The sequence below is a fragment of the Anabas testudineus genome, chromosome 11 (genome assembly GCF_900324465.2).
Source record: "Anabas testudineus chromosome 11, fAnaTes1.2, whole genome shotgun sequence".
Lineage (NCBI taxonomy): Eukaryota > Metazoa > Chordata > Actinopteri > Anabantiformes > Anabantidae > Anabas > Anabas testudineus.
The window spans coordinates 9,680,687-9,699,645 of NC_046620.1; the positions used below are offsets into that span (position 1 = coordinate 9,680,687).

The window sequence follows — 18,959 nt, forward strand, 5'->3', positions numbered from 1 at the left end:
TCATATTCAAATAGAGGTTCTGCAGCCTGCCTCCTGTGTTTAACCTCAAATCAGGTATGATTTAATAACAGACAGGAGACGTTGATATTGATTAAGTTGGCTCATACTGTATCTACAAATGTTCCCATTAGGTAAGTCAGCTTCACATGATAAGGTAAATTGTCATTTTGTAAATCCATTAACTCTTTGAGATTTTGATCATGCCGGTCCAGGCTTCATCTGCCCTGTGGTTAAATAAGTAGTGATACCAGATAAGAGTTATTAATATGTATGGACCTCTGATCTTACTCTGTAGAGGGAAGATGGCAACAAATTTGGTTCAGATTAAACACATATTTTAAATTTAATACTGCCTCAGGTTTTGATTTAAGGCATGAGTTTGGACCTGTCTAAAGAATTTAACGTCAGTGGATTTTGAGCCTTTTACGAATGGGTTCACAATTTATATGATTTTAAATATTAAACTACTGCCCATAGGTGTTATTCATTGTTTTGGTGGCCTGTTCATTGCCACTTTTGTAGCTGTTTTAATTTCCCATTACCTGTGTGAGCTCTTGATTGTGCACTAACTGAATAACTAAGATGACAGCAAGCATCCTCTTCACCTTAGCTGACTGTATTAACCCATCAAGATGCAGCGTTGCTAATTTCAGTGTAGATTAATTTTGAATTATATAGATAAATTAAGTGAGATGAAAGTGTTCATACCTCTTAAATGTGGTGCTCTTGATATTAGTTGAGAACTTAACTTTTAGTTTCAGTATTAGCAGCTCTCTTGATTTTGTCAATCAGTGGTGGTTTGGTTTATTAATAATGTATTGAGATGATGCTGAGATAGAAGTCACTTGAAAGTGCATGATTTCATCTCACTTCTCTTGATTTAAACGAGAGATTGCGAGTGTGTGTGTGTGTGTGTGTGTGTGTGTGTCACTTTAAGAATCAGTTTATTATTAGTGAGATCACTGAGTCGCTCATCACCTTCAGGAGTTAATGCTCATTTAATTAATTCATTAATTGATTTTTTTTGGGGGATGGGTTTAATAGCCAGACTGAGTGCGTGCGTGTCACTCAGGGCTGCTGCAGATGCTTTTAAAGGTTCGTGGTTTGGTTAATAAGCGTGTGTGTCGCTTTAAGAGTCGCTCTTCGGGTGCCGTCTTGATATTAATAGAGCTGCTGTGTCTTCCTCCTCTGACGTAATGATCACAGCCTACAGAGAGACAGGCGGAGAGGTCCTGTCACAGCACGGCGAGGACACTAGTCTGAACAACAACCAATATAAATATATATATGCATTTATTAAAAAAAAAACAGATAACGAGCTGTTCTGCTTTGGTTTGCTGTGACCAGCAAATCCGGGCTCTGTGCAGCTGAGTAATATACTGTACTATCGGAATATAGCCGCAGCAGAGCCAAACAAACTCACTAATCAGTCGGCATTAGCCTAGTTTAATGTGCTGCTCTCCCTCTCAGACCCAAGAAAGAAAAAAAAACAAACCAAGAAAGAGAGACAGCCAAGATACAGTCACCCCGTCCGACATCATCAACAAACAAAAAAAAAAAAAAAAAAAAAAACACCCCACAAAGAGACGAAGCAGCCATCCAGCCAGCCATCCACCATCTTAACAGGCTGCTGACAGAGAGAGAGAGAGAGGACAGAGGCTAATGCTTATTCTGATCAACAGGTAAGCAGCACCGATAGAAACACAGGCAAACACGAAGGCACAGCAGCACCATGCATGGTCTACAGCCGTCTGTGGTAGGTGGTGCAGAGGCTTTGTAAAAAAAAACAAAAAACAAAACAAAAAGGAGAAGAAGAAAGGAGAAAACGTATCGGCCGGAGTTGGAGATGGCGAAATGCATGAACCGGACAAGTGGGAAGATGAAATGGGTTCGTCTTATGAGGAAGCCGGGGGTATGCGTGGTGCGTTTAGGAGACGAAACAGTGCTCTGTTAGCTGCTGGGAGTTTTACGACGGCCAGCAGTCGGTTTGCGTCTTATGTAACTAACGGCCTGAGGAAAAGAGGGGATCTGCTGAATGAGAGGGAGGAAAAAAGAGCAGCACCCGCTTTCAATTCACATGGCAATTCACATTTAGCTCAGGACACCCAAACGCCACACTAATACAAAGTGGGGGTGCTGCTGCTGCCGCTGCTGCTGCTGCTGCTGCTGGGGGGGACGGCTACTGCTCTGATTTAACGCGGAGTTTGAAGCCCGGCAGCCAGGAGACGTGGAGTGACTTAGTCGCCTGAAGTAGGTTTGTGTTTTCTCTAAGTTTTTTTGGGGGGGTTTCTTCTCCTTCTCGTTTTCCACTTTAATTCGCGACGAGCGGCATCCTGACGGGAGTTGCCGCAGACGCCGGTGACCCTGAAGGGGTTTTGAGCCCTCCTGTAGCCGCTCTGTGTGCGTGTTGCCTTCACTGCTCTTCATTTCATTGATAACTTTTTTTTATTTACATGTTCACTATTCGTGCAAACTTGGTGCTCAAGTTCACATTTCTTGGTCCCTGCGAGTGACGCACGGCGTGGGGAGAGAGAGAGAGAGAGAGAGAGAGAGAGAGGAAGAGGTTTATGTTGAATGATCAACACTTTTATAGTTTATTAGGCTTAAAGTGGGGAAAGTGGCGCATAGAGAGGAGCTACCAAGTGGTTTCCAGCCGATTATGGCGCTGTTTTTGTTTTATTTTTTGCCCCTCTGTCGCTGTTAGGAAGCTGGAGAGCGCATGGTGGATGTCGTAAAACATCCCCAGACATCCTCTGTTATCAGCGTCAGAGATAAACAAGCACTCATGAGCTCGGATATGGCGCATTTTCATGTTGTTGTTGTTGTTGTTGTTGTTGTTGGATGAGTTGAACTTTTCATGAGTGATGCCGGGAAAGGCCTGAGTTGCATTTCCACTCAACTTTAAAAAAAAAAAAAAAAAAAAAAAAAAAAGTCCCCCCCACTCAGCACCACCACCCTCTGTCGTAAGAAACTGTGATGTTCCTTTGAGATAAGGGAGCCGGGGTAGGCATGACAACTCTGTGGGGAGAGCAGAGTATGTGAAGGCAGCACAATGAGGCACACACTGCAAGGAAGCTTTGTACATAGTCCCCCTCACAGTTTTCCAATCCTGGCCCCCCCCCCCCAAAAGAACTGCTTATGTGTGGAGCGACTTTTATTCAGCAGATAACCTCAGTCATTACAAAAAAAAAAAAAGAATCAGAGCAGGCCTGTGAAACTTCACTCAGACACTTGATCACACTTGGTTTTATAAAAACCATGACACGTTGAATCGTATTAGGTGAATAACAAATTCATGTATTCATTGGATAGCTGCGTGGAGTGGTAAAACTTTAAATATAAAGCTACGTCTTTATCTTAAGTATTCGTTTAATATCTCAAAAACGCACTTTAAGTTCTGCCTTTTAATATTTCCTTGTTTTTTTTGGTTTTTTTTTTCTCCGACAACTTCTCTGACAACTTTTTGCATCCTCAGCTGCAGCAGCAGGAGAAATTCATAAAGGTTTCTGTTCAGTTTATAGAAGAGTAAAAATCCAAATGAACAAAATGATTTATAGGAGTTTTAAAGTTCAGTTTACGCTGCACTTTTCCAAGCATTAGATCTCACTCTTTACTGCTTTACTGTTTTGTACATGCAGCACAGACGGGATTGACAGCCACACGTCTTCTGCAAGATTATTCAGTTTGTTACTTTTGTGATAAGGCGTCACAAAATCACCAAAAACGCTGTCAAGGTTCAGTCGAGCTACCGCTTTTGAATATTTCTCTGGATCCTTCGCATTTATGTGCTGCGCAGTTTCATGTGCAACTTTTTCTAACAGCCTTTCAGTATTTGTTTTTCCAGCGCTTTGCACGCAAAATCATTTTTGTTATCTCGCACAGATCGTATCAGCCTGGCAGTTGCAAAGCGGTCTGTTAATCAGGATCAAGTGCCTCTCAGACGGGCATTAACTTTTTAATTCAGAAAAGTTGTAGACAGCACTTTACTGTCCTGTCATGTCTGTTTTATGCGCTCCCCTTGTTTCCACACACTTCCACTCGTGTGTACTCGCTTTTAACTCAAACCGGTTCCACGTCCAACTTATGACCATGAAGATATGCACATAATAGACCTTTTTACAACTTTTAACAAGTGTCTATAAAATTAGTAAAACATTTGATAGCTGGTTATGTATCACTCCAGCTCTATTACTTATAACTAAAGTTTTCCTCTTTCCAGACACTGGATATTACTGTATCTTATGGCCTTGTTCGTAGCTGCTATTAAACGTCAAAACAGTTGACGACTTCCTAAAGAGAACCTCTGCTTGTAAAACTCTTTCCCGTATGTGTGTGTGAGACAGAGTGGGAGAGAGCACAGCACTTTTTCCTGTGTGTGTGTGTGTGTGTCTGTATGAGCTTGGAGACGGCCATGGCTTACTCATATGGCTGCAATATGTGAAGACTCTCTGTGGTGGAACCGGGAAGAGAGAAAGTTTTGAAAGAGAGACAGAGAGTGAGAGAGAGAGAGGGAGAGAGATAACACATGGAGCGAGGGAAGTCAGAAATGTCCCGTTCAACTAGCTGGAATGTATCTCCTGTGTTTTATTGACGGTTTGATGTTTTGTAAGACATGAGGAACAACTGTAGGGATTTTGTGGGCTGCCATGCATTTGTCTTTGGTCGTTTCAAAGTAGTGTGCTGTGTTATAAGGGGGAAAAAAAAAGAGATGTAGTTTAAGTCGAGAGTTTAACTTAGTTCAAGCTTATTTGAGCTTATTTGGGGGGAAGTTGTAGTGATTTCATAGTTGGATGTGTGATTGATTTTGCCGTCTCAGTGTGATAAAGGGGCTTTAGCTGCAGAACACTTTCATTAAAAGTTTTTAACTGCTGTAAGCATCGTTGAAATCTGTCAGATAGTTTGCTTTTTGCTTATTAACATTCCTGGAAAATAAAGATTGGAACAGAGACACTTTTGCAAAAAGGTGGGTTCAGAATTTGTAGAAACTTTGTGGGACTGTAATTTTATAAAGTACAATCAATAATTGCACCTACTCGAAATAAGAAACTCACACACACACACAAAAGGTTTGTAGAGTTGTTTCAAGTATGTTTGGCTTTGGCCAAACCTCTGCTTTTCCACTTATGCATGGCATAACGGCAGAGCAGAGGTTTTGGGCGTGATGTGGCATTTTATTTGCCTTACATTATCTGCTAAAATCTACCACTGGTAAAGGGAATGCATGTAATAATTTCTGCTGGAAGCTCAGCTCCCTCCGCTCAGTTGCTGCCGTCCGGCTCTTTGGGACAGAGGCTGATGTGCGTCCTCTCTCGCAGCTCCCTGTTCATCTTGTTAGAATAAATGACACAGACTACTGAAGGATGATAATTTTTAGTTTATCCTGGCTAATTGATGTCTGCTGAACTGGTATTCTGTGGGTACATGGCACGGTAACATGCTCAGTAATCTCCTTCCCAGCCCTGTTGACCACTGCAGATGAGGCTGGAAGTTGATTGAATGAAAACAGAAAGCATTTAAAGTAGTTTTTATTTATGTGAATGCAAGAGTCATATGCATTTCTAATTTCTAATCCCATTTATTTATGGATGTGAACCCTTTTGACTCTCACTGCTTCCAATAAGCAGGCAACGATAGCATCTATTAGAGCAATCAGCCATTATTCATCTCAGCCATGCTTGCAGTTCAGATAAAGAAAAACATCCATTTGTCATGGACAGTTTATTTAAAGAAAAAAAACTTTTTGCAAGGCTTCTGGCTCCCTCTCATAGTTCTGTAGCTAGCACTTCTTTATTACCCAGTCTATTGTTTTGATCATATCCCAAGGACACAATAGTTTTAACTTATTTTACTGTCGGGACATTTAGTTTGGGCTCTTTCATTGCTTTATATTAGCTGCTTGTTACATCAACGGGACAGAGATTCGAGCTTCTTCTCGTGTTACTGGAAGTCAGTCTGGAGGAGAGTGTCTGCTAAATGCCCCAGATGCCATCCCCACTCTGTGCCTGTGGTTTCTGCAGCCTTGTTTAGGTTTGAGTTTGTCTCTAAAGCCTTTGGTCCTGTTCAGACTTTTAAGTCTGGCTTTTAGATGGCCCGCTTCAGATAACGAGCACATGGTCTTGGTTTAGGATGAGATGGTTCTCCTCTCAGTTTTTGAACTAAACCTAAATTAATTTTTCTTCTTTTGATCTCAGAGTAAATAATGTAAGTGTCACGATAAAATTGGAGACTGATAAAGTGGTGGTTGAGTGGATTGAACCATTTACCAGTAGAGAGTGGCGTCGCAGGCAGCAGTATAGTCTTGTGGTTATAGAGAATCCCCTGTTAGCAAAAGGTTGTTTTATTCAAACACCACAATATCTCATTGTTCCTCGTAAATTACTGTGTATGAGTATCCATCAAATCCCTAAATTGTTTGTAAATGGGCCCATGCTGTATTTTATGTTATCAGATTGATTTGGAAACCATCTTCATTTTCATTTAACACAACTTCGGGCTCCTCTGCGAGTTATTGAAAGCTCACATGTCTGGGAAACCTGCTGGCTTGTTATGTGATGGTGTTATGAGTTCTGACTGCTTTGACTCAGCTGTGTACTTATCATGCTGATGCTTCCTGTGCGCTCAGACGTTCAGTTATCAATCACTGTTCATGTGAGTTTTGACCTTGTGTAAAACTCAGTAAGGGCTTTGCTCCAATGCTGTGTTCAATTAACTTTCATATAAATCATGTTCCAGGCAGAAAGCGAATCAGTGCTCATTTGCTCAATCATGAGCAAATTCATTTCTGTTTCCATTGTAAGAATACAGTTTTATGATACTATTTTGACACATTTGATACACAGTAGGTTTCTGTGTATGTTCCAAGTATTGGACAGTTTTGACTTCATGTTTTAATCATACTGCAACTCTGCAAGTCCTAAATGTTATGTGGCTTTGAGTTTCTCTGGGCGTACTCCAGGTGTGACTTTTTTTTAAAGGAAACAAAGAAAAACAAAAAAAAAAAGCTTAAATGTAAATGACTTTACTGCATGCCATTACGAAAGAAATGTAGTTTTCCCATAAAGCAGGCAGTGACGCAGTAGTTGTCAGTTGACACAAAGAAGACCGAGAATTTGGTCACAGAAGCTCTGTTTTATTTGTTTTAATTTGGCGTTATAAGCTCACATAGTTGTGACTGGTTTTGCATTGAGGCCCTATAAGTATAGTTCAACAGCCTATTTACATTCTAATGGGGCATTAAAAGTTAAAGTGAGTTTAAATTTACATTGTCCACCATCATTGTAGGTCTTGTTGTGATAATAGTCTATAAAATCTCCATCTAAATGGTTTTACATTTGAAAATGGGGCTCCACATTACAAGGTAAAGTCCAATTACAATAAATTGTGACAATATATATTGAGCCAAAAACCTGAAGCGAAAATCATTAAAAGAGAATCAATTTTGCAATTGAGGTGAATTATTGTTGAATTGGCCTTTTTAAATTTTTAATCCCTGCATAATGAATTTGAATGAGATCCAATATTGGTTTTCCTCATAGCACTGTCATTTTATGAGATTGTAGCAAGTCGAGTGGATTAAAAATACTTGGAGCTGTCACGCTGGGACCCCATAGGTACATCGTAGATGTGTTATTATTTATAAAAATTTTTAAATAACTTATATAACTTGTCAGTAAAGAGCCACAGCATATTCTGCTTCCTTCAGGAAAAGCCACATCTAATTTACTCTTAGTCACATTTGTATCTTCATAGCACTTTTAGCCATTAGTTTCACATGTGGATTAAAATCTTTAATGCTTGTATTAAGAAATGCAATATAATATAGAGACACATGTTTTTTTTACTTTTTTTTTTTTTTTAAACTGTGTTTGTGGTTGTTTATCAGACAGCACAGTGACGAGATGAAGCAGAAATTACAGAGCGACTGTGACATGTGCTACACGCTGTAAAAGTGCATTTAAACTTGTGGTGTCATGGGTACATTTGTGTTTTGTTCCCATGAGTGCGACTCCATCTGTAATTTCTTACAGTTTTCACACAGCACCCAGCAGACAGACAGCGAAATTAGCTATGGAAAATGTGACAGTGGCATAAGTGGCATGAATTTGAATATGATTTATGTTGTACGCTTCTTTGTGCTGAGGCTGAAAGGGCTGTGCAACACGCAGATGGAGAGAGTACTGAACCATTTTCCTCAAGTACTGTATGCTTAATTCAGCGAGACTTCTCTCGAGTAGAGGTGGCGGGTTTTTCTTTTCTTTCTTTCTTTTTTTTTTTTATCGAGTTTCTTGGGTAGAAGTTGTCTCACTACAAAGTGACACAGAACACAGACGATTGATTTTGAATTTAATTAAATGGTTTTCATTTTACGCAAGTAGGAGGATTACCCTCTGTGGATCAACACAGTCACCTGTTGTTTCATTGCAGGGAACTGTTATATCAAGAATTTTCCACTTTTCTAACAGGTTGAAGATTTGTATTCTATTAACAGCGTTTCATGTGCACAACAGATGAAGGGTGAAATAACTGGGTTTTATTTAACATCAGCATTTAGTTAAGTCACTAACAGGCCAAATCTGGGTTTCCCTTTGGGTCTCTACATGTTGTTTTTTGTGGTTGTTATCTGTTCGCAGGTAATTACAAGCCACTGTAGTTCAATGTATTTCATTAATGCATATCTAAGTAAATTTAGAACTGCACTGCTTCTCATGGTTACACTTTCAGCAGTGCAGAACTGGAGAACATTCATTTCCAGACACTTGAGCATTGTTGATAGATGATTATCAGTTGTTGTAACAGTCTATCAGCACTTATCTCTCTGTTGAGGTCAAATCTGTCTCATTCGCTTGCTCGGTTATGATTGAATTGACTCACTGATTGTTTATTTCTGTACTGAAGGTTAACTGTCTGCTCTGTCAGCAGTCAAACCAAGAGCCTGCATTCACACATACACACCCTTAGATTTCTTTTCTGATGAATTTGTTGCTTTCTGTCTGTTTCACTTTTTCCTTTTTCTCTTTAGGTGCCACCTTCTCTCTTTCTATTTCTTTATCTCTTTATCTCTCTCAGTGTCTGATTCTCACTGTACTGCAAGACAAGAAAGACAGTTGGCGTTCGATATCACCGTTACCACCGTCACAGTGCTTAATTTACTTCTCAGAGATTGCCGTTAAGTGTAAATGCGCACTGAGGTTTGTTTGTGACTCTGACTTTTCTTCCATTGCACACTTTTCCCCAGTTCTTCTCTTGTAGTCACACATTACCTCTATCTAACACCTCTAGATTGGATGTGTGACTGTGCAAAACGCTCCAATATAGGTGCACACAATATGAAACCTGTCAACTATACTATCAAAAATACTTTATATGTAGATCTTTGTTTTCAATATAAATGTGTTTGCGTGTGCACAATAGAGTGTGAACATGAAGCACTTTGTTTCATACCTGAAAGCGTATCTGCAGCACTGTTATTACTGTATACCTGCCGAGGTTGGGGACTCGTATTTGCCGCTTTTAAACCAACGTGCTCTTACACATGCACGTACAACCCCTTATTAGTATTGTAGTCTGGGATCTGGCTAAAACATCTGGTGGCTGAGTAACTTTTCAAAGTAGTCTTTGTCCTAACTCTTTACGCATGCACATGTGAGCCTTCATCTGTGTGTTTGTGTGTCTGTATAATAAGAATAAGGTGCAGACTTTTTACGGCGTCCTGTCAAATTAAAGCTATGATTTAGATGACTTACATGTACGTTCTTCTCTTTTTTTTCCGTTAAAAGGATAGCCAGACTAGCCTTTGAGCAGTTTTTTATGTGTCCATTTGTCTGTGTTGGCTGTTGAATAAACACTGAAATAAAGATGAATCATGTATCTACTATCTGTAACGGATGAATGGCCAGTCTGACCCATTGTGTTATTCTATTCGTGTAACCCTGTCTTGCAGCTCCATAACACAGAGACAGCGGGAGGAAAGCAAAGGGCGATATGACACCCTTCCAGCTCTCTGGTCTGGCTTGACATTTCTGCCCAAATCGGAAAGAGCCGATGTAATACATTAGTTGGAGCTAACTGTCTCACCTGTTCTCTGCAGGATTATTTTACTGATGCTGCTAAATAATCCTGCAGTAGCAGCTTTGGGCTTTAGAGGGTACAGCCCTGCAGACAGTTAGAGCTGAAGCCCTCAGGGCTTCGCTTCAAACTACATAAACTTTAAAGGAAGCAGGGATTCATCTTCGCTTACAGCAGTTAGGAGTGCTTATATCAGCTTTTAAAGGTGTAGCCTCTTGTCCTGGTGTATAGGATATTCGTATGTAAGGCATTTGACTTGTTTAGATTGTTTGGGAATTTAAAGACACATTTAGAGACAGAGGCAGCATCTTACTATCAATCTTATTCTTATTTAGAGTTTTGCTAGTAATGAACAGAAATTAATAGGTAGCCCTATCTGGACACACCTGTTTTAAATAATATATAATATAATCCAAGAAACAAATCACAGCTTTTCAAATTTCAATATTTTCTGGCATAAACTGAGTTTTTATTCAATTGTTTATATGACAAAACAAGACAATGCAGAAAAAGGATTCCTTAAAGGCAGAAATTCATTTACTAAACATGTCACCTATCATTTGTTAGAGAATAACTTTAGGTAAAAAAAAAAAAAAAAAATATATATATATATATATATATAAATAAAGTGCGTATAATGTCTCTAAACTCCTGTTAAACTTGCTTCGAATAGTAGTCATCGAGGCAACACGTTAACCTCTGATGGATGAGGATGCTCAGCCTAATTTCAGTCAACTCATTGATGTTTATCTCTGATCGAAAACAAAACCATATACAATATATAGCAGCCTGAGGTAGCCATTATGACCAACTGTAGCCTATAATAACATCACCGTCATATCCTTCTGCTAGCTCCAGTTTGTTTACACGAGACTCTGATATAGTACAAATATACTACTGGTTCTTGCGTATATAGCATGTGGGTCATAAACATTTTACTGCTTTTAATGGCTTATGGAGAGCTGACCATTTGATTCAGTCCAGACGTCCTTGTTCTTCTCTTTCAGCAATGTTGACTGGCAAAACAAAAAAAGCAAACGTGGTCAAGAAACATCTTTTGCTCCTGAATCAACATTTGAAAACTATAGATATTTGTTATATTTGATGGTCAGGTTGTTTTAAAGACTCTCACTGAAAGGGGAACTCTATTGCTTCTGCCCATAACAGATTGCGTTCAGTCCAGCACAAGGAAAACGATTAAATGAAAGGATCAGATAAGTCATATTCACGGTCAGAACGTTTTTGAGTGCTGATCACGGAAAAAGGAGAAAGTCTGCTTGATAAAGTGTGTATGTCTATTTGTAGCGGTGTGTTTTTGATATGTCTGCTGTGTGTGGAAAAAAAAGTGGATGCATGGATGGATGGAGGGAGGGAGGTGTTTTTTTTTTTTTTTTGAAATGGAAATTAAGGGGGCACACATCTGGGGGTCTTTGAGACTACTGTGGGGGGAGATGAGAAGATGGGTGTCAGAGGCCCATAGTCAGAAGTGTGGGCTGGTGTGTGTGTGTGTGTGTGTGTGTGTGGGGGGGGGGGGGGTTAAGGAAGAATGAGAGAACAAGAAGGAAAAGGAAAGGGTAGTTCCTAGGAGGTAGTAGGGAGAAGATGAGGAAAAAGTATATGGGTGGGGGAGGGGATGTCGGAGAAGAGGCGAGAGAGGGAGACGGATTAACATATGACACAGGACGCAAGATAAAGGATAAGGAAAGTTAATGAAGTAGGGCTGTGATAGGGATGAGTAAAGTTGAACTGAGTGTCTAATACTACGGATTTCCTTTGCATTTTAGTGGAACGTTAGGAAATAAAGTGGTAGAAAGGATGGATGGACAGATGAGGAACTCATTTGCATGGACGCAGCCGTGGGAGGAGGAAAAGTAAGGAGAGAAAAGGGGGCAAAAGATCACTTGCTATAGTTGAAAACTTTACGGCTGACAGTTAAATTTACTTACGGCCTGTGTGTGTCAGTGTGCTTGTGTGTGTGTGTGTGTGTGTGTGTGTGTGTGTGTTGCAGTGGGTGGAATAGCACAGCGGGGTGCCTGGTATTTGTCCTGCAACATGGCTTTTAGGCTTTTTAGTGCTTCACACACAAGTTGTTCTCCCTTTTCTTTAGAGGCTCATTTCACCTAGCTGTAAGAACCCCTCTAACTTTCTCTCGCACTGTTTATTTCGCTCTTTGTCTTGTTCTTTCAGACAAGTCAGGAAGTGAGTTAAATGATCAGATTATATTTCCATAGATTATATAAACGCAAGTTTAGTGACCGTCTGTATTTGCTTGGCAATCCACAGTTTTTATATATGTAAGAAGGTGCTTTCTAATAATTGAGGTGCACTTTATTTGTTTTGACTAAATAAAAGTAAAAGTGCTGTCTGATAAGAAAAAAAAAGAAAAAAAAAAAGGCAAGGCTGCCGCATGTTTTGTTTTTCAAATATTAAAAATATCTGCAGGATTATAAGATGTGAAGCAGCAAAATACTCAGGATTTATCTGGCCTGCTACTCAAAGCAGCTTTAAAATCAGACTCATGTCTTGAAGGATAAGATAAGTGCTTATTTTGTTGTTTTTCAAATATATTCAGCATGTATTCCAGTAATATTGCACCACGGCCCAACTTCCCACAGACTATATGTATGCAGTTATGAAACAAAGGTGACTCAAAGAGTCCTGAAGATGAGAAAAGTTTCGACAGCATTCAGTTTTATAGACGAAAAATCAGGAGATTGGAGAGAAGGCAAAATGGAAAGAAGAGAGAGGGAAGAAAAACGGCATGTGGAGTGAGAAGTGACAGACCTTAGCAGATGAGTTAGCATCAGTGGTTGGAAAAGTAGAACACAAGTGTTTGGGGCACCGCAGTGTTGTTAAAACCCAGCACAGGGCGACATGTAAATGTGATCTGTTGAATAACAGCAATTTAGCAATGGACATTACAGTCGTTAATGGATACCACCAAAATCTGGAGAACAGATTCTGTTTGCACATTAACCGGAGCTCAAACCTGAGAGACAGGATCATTTATATCTGCAGTGTAATATTTTAATAGTGTGTAGCTGTAATAACATGTGCTGCCTTGTATGTGATGATTTAATATGTTATGTCCAAACTGTGTCTCACAACTGTCCCCTCAGTGCTAAAAAGAAAAAGAAAATCCTGCCAGCGTTCTTAAAAAAAAATGTTTTTTTGTGTGAAATATGAATCTAGACTATGTATGGAATGATGATCCATCTGTCTCTTTGCAATTCAGCCATCGTAGGGACCATTGCTCGCTGCAGCCACAGCGTAAGATGTTTGGGCATCAGTCACAAGATCAGTTTTCCAGCTTTATAGAAGAAATCAAATCAAAGGAAAGTTAATACCTCTTAGTCGCTGAAAGTATCTTTGTTTGCAGCACTGAGAAATATTAGTGTGTTTTCATTGCTGGGAAATTTCTGCATTAAAGAAATTGCAGTGACTCACTGTGATAGTATGATCATATTTGGATTTGAATTTTGATTAAAGTCCAGTTTCTGAATGGAGCCCAGCCCTGCATTGACATCACCGAGGCCCCCCGAAACCTCCCAGGCTTGCTTCCCGATAGTGTTGAACAGGGAAGCGCTGCTTCACTTGGCCAGCTTGCAGATAGAAGGGCTCTGGAAGGGAATATAAAGTCAACATTGTGGGTTGAAAATGTTCCGCTGTGTGTCGGTACGCATACGTGTGTATGTGTGCAGCTTGTCCAGACATTTTCCCTGTCGGGCTGGCCGCTCGCAGGAAACGTATGATTCTCCAGGAGTGGAAAGTGTGTGTGCATATGTTTCTGCGTGTGTGTGCGTGTGCGCGTCTATACATGACAGAGAGATGTGTGTAACTGTAACAGTGTGTGCACGGCCTAGTGTATCAGCCTGTTTCTGTCTGTGGATGTGTGTGACTGATGTAATGTTTGAGCATTCCCAGAAAGAGTGTGTGCACACGGGTATTTGTATGTGTGTTTAAAATCATCAGATGTGTCTGGCAGACTTGGGCAGGCGGGTGAGGTGTGTGTGTGTGTGTGTGTGTATATGTGTGTGTGTGTCTGGCAGAATTATAGTTTGTTTTCCGTATTTTGGGGGAAAAGACAGCTAGGCAAGAATCAACAATCAACATGTTGATTTATGCAGCTACTAGTTCCTTCCATTACGCCTACAACTACCACTGAAGCAGATTTTGTTCTCCATTATTTTTGATGTATGAGAGTCTTGGCTGTGGAGACCAAGGTCAAAATCAACAGTCCTGTGTTGATTTATGCAGCTCCCAGTTTCCCGCTACTATCGTACATCAAGGTGGGACATTAAAACCATCCACCAGGCAAATGCAGAGGCCGTGTTGGCTGTAGTTGGTAAGTTGTGCCCTCTGCTAAGCTTTTTCAAACTACCAGTTTTAAAGGTACACTTTTATGTTCTCATTTTGAACAGATTTCTATAAATGTGACAGCAAAAATATGTTTCCCACGTTGTTAAGGGTACTGGTGGCAAATGGTAAATAGTAAAGAGATGTTATTTGAGTCCTGGCTTTCACTCTTTTTCGCTTCTATCACATCTACTACAAGTCACCATTTCAAAACCACTGGCTGCATTTTCAGCAACCTCTCGCCCTTTACATCCTGTACTTCTAATATTAGGCCAATTTTCACATCCCACAGGAAAAAGTAGACTGCTGTCATTCCCCTGATTGTTTATTTAGGCACTAAGAAGCGCTAAGAGGAACATAACGATTATAGGGAAGTGGCAGCGTGTTAGTAACTTGCACGTGTGTCTGTGTCACAGCAAAACTTGAAAGCTCTGGGCGTTTCTTACAGTAATGAATAGACAAACCACTCCCTCAGCTTTGACCTCAACAGCTGAAAGATCTGGTTCATCAAGGTTTGTGATTGATGTTCACAAGAGAGTGAAATCACTGGCAGGATCCTCTCTCGTGACAATGCAGTTTTGTCTTATTTTAGAGGTGGAGCAACTTTGCAAGACACACAAGCAAATCGTGTATGTAGACAGTGCACGAGATACAAGTTCAGTTTATGCCAAAGGTGAGTTGGGATTATGCTCTTTGATGCTTTTAAATTCACACTTAACCACAGAACATCTCTTACCTTGTGCATCTGTTAACTTCGTTTCTCATCAGTTAAGCTGTTAATTGTTTTTTGATTAATTCAGTTTCACTTTTCAGTTCACTATCTAAAAGGACACTGGTGAAGTTAGGACTAGTGTAATGTTAAAAGTTCTCCTTGTAAAACAACTTAAAGATGATTAATTATTAATTATTAGTGATCAACAATCAACTAAACAATGAATTGACAAATTCTTTACACACACGACACACATCAGCAGAATGCATCAGCTTCTATTCAACTGCTCAAAGTGGTGTTTTATGTGTCCTCCACCGTATTATCCATCAATCTATCCACCAGAAAACTTCAATTGGCATCTATATCATGTTGGAGGGGCAGCATAATAAAAGTAGATTTTATTAATGTAGGGAGGAATTCTAATAAGCCAATAAGACATTATAATTTCTCAGTATTAAAACTATTACTTATCCAAATAATGTTACTACGTTACCTGAACGCAACTTGATTTTTCTCCCGGGAGGCATGTGAGGTTGAGTGTGGTGACTGGCATGCGGTGATTCAATAAAATATGAAGGCCACACCTAGAGATGTATATAGCCTGTAGTTTCTGCAAGTTACTTAGCTTTAAGGTTGTGTAAAGATTGTGGTTAAGTTTAAAATGAAATAAACATGTTGTGTCCAAAGTCACCGTTAACTTATACGCTTTTTTTCAAGTGCTGCTAGAGTCTTAACAACCCTAAAAGTTTAGTAACCTGTAGCCTGTATGTAACATGCACTGCAAGATTGGAGATCTTGTCTGAAAATGAACACATTAGCTTTATTTGCAGGTGCCTCGCCTTTGTATAGAGACAGATTATTTAGGAGACACGGTTGACAGATGACATCACAACAGCCAACACCAAGAGCTTTTGAGATGAACAAGATATGAGATGCAGCAAGAGTCAGAGGCGGAGACACAAATGTGTGTAGACTGCTTAACTTCATTGAAGGTTTTATATTTGGAAGATTTTAGAGGTTTTATTGCAGAGTGTGTTTAAAAGAGCTCGTTGTCTTGTTGTTTTGTCCTGTTTTTTGCTGTTAAAGAGTTTCATCAGTGTTTCTTTGATGAATGAACAACAGGAAAAGACACTTTTCTGCCCATTTATGTATCCAGAGCAAACACAGTTCTGCCGTAATGGGGATTAAACCAACCTATTTTTAGCATTTGAACCACATAAGTAATTAAAGCTAATTAGGAACTTCCCGACAATTTTTAATAAAACAAAGATATACAAATGCATTTTTATTTTTATTACCACTAGCTGCTTAATGTATTTGGAACAGAAACACAGCAGCAGACACACCCCAAACAATAATTCTGTTCAGATGTGGCGACGAATGAGTGAGATTATGTTCTTTGCAGATGGAGCTTGGCTGCACAGCTAAATATTTAATTTCTCTGTTGTGATTGGTTGAAGGTACACCAACTATTTTATACATACAAAAAAAAAACAGTTTGAAAGTGTGTGCCAGTCCCTCCCATCTGCTTATGTTATGCAGTGGTCCATCTGTCTTGAATACGTCTTAGAGCGCTTGAACATCACCGTTTGTGAATTGAAATTACAAACAATCAAAATAAATGCTCACATGAATATGTGCGTGGTTTCCTGTCCAATGTGAAATTGATTGGAACGTGGAATAAACTCCGTCTACATGACATCTAAAAACAAACCAATAGGCATCAGGAAAAAAACAGAACACCCAGATATGTGTCTGTTTCCCAAGCGCTGTGTGTACAGATACAAGATAAAGTTTAATTAGTACACGCAAAGATCAGTGTTTGGTACACGCAATCCAAACAACAAAACGGACTAAAATAATCCATTTCAGATGAAGCAGCTGAGTAGAATATGAAACAATGTGCTCTCTGTACTTTAAATTGGTGGAACATGGTGCTTTACTCTGTCTACATAACATCTAAAAATGCTGTGAGACACATCAAAAAGGCCTTTCAAAGACGATCGTTTCCTGGGGACAGAGGGGGGGGGGAATCACTGAAAGACAAGGCAGAAGCAAGCATAATTAGTTTGACCACCATGTCATTTGAAACGGCATTAGCAATAACAAATCAGAAAACAATAAAATATGAGAACAAAGATAAATTAAAGGGTTTGTGTTTTCATGGTATGAACACGAGTGGTGCGAGTGCACGGACGCAAGTGTGCATGTGCAGTGTGTATTTAGTGGAAGTGTGTGTGTGTGTGCGAGCGAGTGAGGGAGAGTTAGTGAGTGGGTATTTGTGTGTAATCATGTACGTCAGGCCGTCATGAATGGTGTGTTTGAGACAGAGCGGAGTGTGGAGTTCCTCGGGCTAGACCAAATTGGAAACAGAAAAACAAACATTCCCTAGGAACCCCCTCTCTCCACCTCCCCCAGCCCCCCCCTCATCTGCCGACTAGTGGCGTAGTCCAACCTGTCTGGGACAATGTAATGGTCTATAGTCGGACCGGACCACACACATGCATAGAGGGGGGTAGGAGCGCAGGGAGGTGGCTGTGGTGGTGGAGAGAGAGCGAGGAGGGGCTCTCAGCCACAGTGACAGTTGGAAAAACAGAAGAAGCATATGAATATGACAAGAGAGCTCTGTGATGGATTGATGGGAAAGACAGAGAGATGGAGGAGGGAGAGGGATGGAGGGAGGGGACAAAGAGGCAGGGAGTTTAAAGACACGAGATGTGCAAATGGGAGCTGGAACGGGGCCGCAAACGAGAGTCGGAGTGAAACGAAAAAAGATAAGTCAGAGCGAAGAAGCAAAGGAAAAAGCATAAGGAGAAAAACAGAGGAGCAGGAAAAGACGAGCGAGTGATTGAGTAAATGAGTAAGCAGCAGCTTGACTGAGTCAGAGTTCCACAGGGAAAATATTTAGTCACACTCACTCTTTAATAAAAAGAACTTTTTTTTTCCTCCCTTTTCTTTTCCTGTTGTGAGTACTACTACTGATGAGTAAGTCGCCCTCGTTTCTCGGGAGAACGTTTTTACTTTCAGCCCTAATAGCTAATGCTATTATGTGGTCAGTCATGTAATAACCGGAAGAGCGGGTGCTCGCATGGGCGTGCGTGCGTGTCGTGTAATTTCACAGTTAGGATTTCGCAGCCTGAAGAGAACATCACAATGTATAAGTGCATCTGTTGTGTTTGTCTGTCTGTGTTTGTGCGTTAGTCCTTTTAAGCTGGGCAGTTGCTAAAAGATATAGTCATTTCTGAGTAAGGATACTTTAATATTACTTTGATAAAGGTTAGGTTCATGGTTTCGTTTCAAATGTCTACCTGGAAATCATGAACCACTTTGTGAAAAACATACTTACATGCTGAAAAACATTACTGTTCTAAGATGGGAGGATCTTTAAAATGACTCATAATTTCAGGAATGACTCATAATGTGCTTTACTTTTCATGCCAGCCACCTCTTTTTCTTTTTTTTTCTTTTCAAATAACAGATATACCTTTCAGATAGTTTTCTATCTCTAGTCCAAACCAAACTTTTAAAACTGCATGTGGAAGTGGTCAGGGCCTCTCGGGAACAGGTATCCTGGGATGTGGAAGCTCTTCTTCTGCATCTAATTAAAAGGCTTTAGTGAAACTTTTAGTGGAAACACAAAATCAATATGCTCTCGTGTCCAAAGAAAGACAAGAACGTTTCATATGCACAGCGTCAGTATAGCAAAGAAGATAAAATAGTGTCTTTATAAGTGACCAAAAACAAATTCCAAATATAGACTTATCCACTGCTGATACACACACAAACACACACACACACAAACACACTAGTCAGACTGACCCAAGGA

General features: G+C 40.0%; 1 protein-coding gene across 4 annotated transcripts in view; it reads left to right on the forward strand.

Moving 5' to 3' along the window:
* Window positions 1–1,224: 1,224 nt before the first annotated feature.
* trps1 (trichorhinophalangeal syndrome I) overlaps window positions 1,225–18,959 on the forward strand; it is a 99,822-nt gene continuing 82,087 nt past the window's right edge. The window contains exon 1 of one of the 4 annotated variants that reach the window (XM_026347899.2): window positions 1,225–2,254. The gene's annotated coding sequence lies outside the window, so the exon portion shown is untranslated. The remainder of the gene's footprint in view (window positions 2,255–18,959) is intronic. The other 3 variants (XM_026347900.2, XM_026347903.2, XM_026347901.2) reach the window with 3 other exon arrangements.